The sequence below is a fragment of the Crinia signifera genome, chromosome 7, assembly GCF_055691185.1.
Source record: "Crinia signifera chromosome 7, ASM5569118v1, whole genome shotgun sequence".
NCBI classification, from domain to species: Eukaryota; Metazoa; Chordata; class Amphibia; order Anura; family Myobatrachidae; genus Crinia; species Crinia signifera.
In genome coordinates, this window is record NC_139223.1 from 107,804,073 (window position 1) to 107,807,679 (window position 3,607).

The following is a 3,607-nucleotide window of genomic DNA, read 5'->3' on the forward strand; positions in this document are numbered from 1 at the left end:
GGAATTAAAAACTAGAGAATCCTACCTACCACATGGTACTGCGGACTAGGGGATGAGAGTTCAGGAGGCAGAGCAATCTGCCAACGAGTATATAAAACTACATACCAGGTGTGTGGAGCTGGAGCAGTAACCAGCTGCTGGAAGGCTGATATCTCTGGTTCTGGGAACAGTAGACACCATCATAGGGGGAGAGTCCCATCTTTTGGAATATACCCTCAGTTAAACTCTAAGTCAGACAGAACCTGAAATATCTGACTGGGAAGAGCAATTAACAGGCTTGGATGGGGACCACTGCTTTGAAGTCAGATATCTCTGGTTCCCAAGGGCCGATTTTCAAAATTCTTTTACCCTTGGAAAGAGGGGACCCTCAGCTTTCAGCCTAGTGCCCTTAGACTCCTGGGGGGGTTTCTGGGTACTCAGAAACCCCCCCTGCGTGCGCTACTGGGAATGCTGAGAGTCTATAGAAAGCCAACTTGTGGTCCTGCCACTCCAACTCTGAACTGGGGAATCTGATGTATGTCCACCACAACTTCTTTAAAGCAAGTAACACTTGAGTAAAATGCTTAGAGAAAGTGGTCTGTGATACCCCAAAGGACCATGAGGTCACAGACTGAGTGGAGCCTGTGGCCAAATAGTAGAGGGCACACATTAATTTGTGCAGCCCAGACACTGCATAGTTGCCTCCCCCAAAAGGGTCCAAATCATCTCTCACCTGCTCATATAAGTCCAACAGGTTAATGCGGTTCAGCCTAAACATCCCCACAACCTGTTGATCCGAGAGGGAGTCCAGGTACATACGCAGTAGTCGGGGGTCTACTTGGATCTGGCGCGCAGCTTCCTCCCTCCTGCGCAGCTCCTCCAAATGGGCCACATCACAGATAAGCAACTCCAAACCACTCTGCAAAAATCTCCATGTCTCAAACCCTCACAGGTGTCCTTAATGATGTTGGGGTTTATGTAGGGGTGTTTGAGTGATAATGAGGGCACCTGTGCTGAAATTAACCATGTGTGCACTTGACCAAAGTGAGTTCTGGGCCAAATCGCCAAACAGAACCTGGTCTGAAATAAGTGCGATTATTAGATACCTAAAAAGTGCGATTTGTGAAAACGCATTGCATTAAATACGCGATTTGTATACTTTTCTGTACGAAAACATCTGGAAGCGATATAAATGCGATTTTATCTCGCACTTTTGGTCCGCATGCCTTAACGCACATAATATGCGATTTCAGTCCCTTAGCGCATCCTATTAAATAGGCGATTTGACGGAAAAATGCAATATCGCCATTTTGTTTACTAATTAACGCCAAAAAACAGAAATCTCATCCCATAGAATGTCACCCTATGTGTTGGTAATGTAAAAAGACCTACAGGACATGATATTAGCAGGGGGTCTTAAATTAAACTACTAAAGAGGCTCAACACTGTTTAGCTGCCAAAAGCAGTTGGAATTAGGCCTAAACAGTGATGGCTATTGTGTCTGTTTGACCTCTTCCAAATGTCTGTACTGGCAATAAAAAGAAAAAGTTTCCAATTTAAATAGCTAGAGAATAAAAACAATTTGCCACTAATGTGAAAAAACCTACAGCACCTGGTGTTCCCATGTGGACTCCCACCCAAGTACTAACCAGGCCCAACACTGCTTAGCTTCCAAGATCAGACGAGATTGGGCCTATCCAATGTGGTATGGCTGTAGATGAGACACATTGACTTTTTTGCCCTCTTCTACTTCTATCACCAGGTAAGCTAATAAAAAATTGTCACGACTAGGAGTTTGTGGACTCAGTCGTGACCCGTGGTGGTCTGGTGGATGGTGCAAACGGTCACACTGGATGGCTATTGTGGATCAGTCACAGGCTGCGGTACCGGGACGGGCTGTGTTTGGGGAGCTGGAAGTGTAGCGGGTTGGATATAGGACCTGTGCGTAAACCCCCTGGATGTGAGACTTGGCTGAACTTCTTGATGAGGGCGCGGAGTCTAACTGCCCAGCGGTCTTCGCCAGGGACCCCCGCAAGGAGGTTTGGATTTCGCTGCATCTGGACAGCAGGTCGCGGCCCCTCCCTAGAAGTGGTCACTGACGGTGAGAGGTTGCGCAGTTGAGGACTTGATGTAGGAGTTTATGGTCGGAAGGCAAGTGGGACAAATAAAAGTCTGACTGGCTGCGACAGGCTGGAGTATGACTGGGATGACCGGGTAGACCTCCGTAGAATGAACACAGGAAATAAAGGAACTGAACTTGCCGACTTGCCGACTTGGTGTTGACACTCCGACTGTATAATGGAAACCAAAGGCCGACTTGGCTTTACTACAGGAACAGGTCACGGGAATAACTGAACAGAAATGGCCGACTTGGCGTTGACACAGGAACAGGTGATGGGAATAACTGAACTGAAATGACCGACTTGGCGTTGACACAGGAACAGGTGATGGAGATAACAGAACTGAAATGGCCGACTTGGCATATAACAAATAACTGAAGAAAACCGAGGATAAACACAGGAACTAGATGAGCAGGAACTGGAGTAGGAATAGGACAATTTGTGGACCAGCGCTTGTGCAAAATAATTGTAACAATTTATTGTAAATATTTCATACACATAAAAAGATATACTCTTTAAAAGTTATAAGAAAAAAAGAAAAATGATATGAATAAAATACATATAATAAAACTTCAGACAGAGATATATAAGGGATACAACATATTTCCTTAATATGATCAACAATGTGAAATGGCAAACAGGATACATCCTCCTCACATGTGATGTGGAATCACTCTACTCAAATATCCCGCAAGATCTAGGGGTAGAGGTAATGGAAATGTACCTAAAAAATGATGAAAGTTTGACAGTTTCCCTACGTGGTCTAATTTCACAAGCAATTAAATTTATTTTGAATCACAATTATTTTTTATTTGACTCACAGTTTTATTTACAGACACGGGGGACTGCCATGGGGACCAGGTTCACCCCGAGCTTTGCGAACCTATATATGGGGGCCTTTGAGGACCAACATGTGTGGGAGCGAGTTCGGGGAGAACCTGGTCCTCTATGGCAGATATATAGATGACTTATTTATAATTTGGAAAGGGGATGTCACTAGTCTAAATTTATTTAATAATAGTTTGAACACAAATAATTTTGGTTTAAAATTCACGAGCACGCACAGTTTTTCACATATTAATTTCCTGGATGTGGCCCTTCAAGTAAAAGAAGGAAAATTAGAAACAGAAACATTTAATAAACCAGTAGATCAAAACAGATACCTCAACTATGAGAGTGCCCATAATAAGATCTGGCGAGACAATGTGCCCAAGGGACAACTTATAAGAATAAAGAGGATCTGTTCCACAGAAGAGTCATATCATAGACAAGCACAGGGACTAATTACGGCCTTTAGGGAACAAAAATATCCGGATGCAATAATCTCTAAAGCTAAAAAAGAAGTAGATTTAATTGAGAGGAAAAATCTTCTAGACCTAAGTAAGAAAAATAATAAAAAACAAGGGAAAAAAGAACAGAATATTTCGTCACAATTTGTTACCCAATTTAACGAGTGTTCGCAAGAAATAAAAAACATAATTAAGAAAAACACAGCCCTTTTAATGCAG

At 43.1% G+C, this 3,607-nt stretch overlaps 1 non-coding gene across 1 annotated transcript; it reads right to left on the bottom strand.

Moving 5' to 3' along the window:
• Window positions 1-1,579: 1,579 nt before the first annotated feature.
• LOC146023644 (5S ribosomal RNA) lies at window positions 1,580-1,698 on the bottom strand. The gene has a single exon (XR_014453054.1). It is a non-coding gene; the product is annotated as a 5S ribosomal RNA (ribosomal RNA).
• Window positions 1,699-3,607: the final 1,909 nt, after the last annotated feature.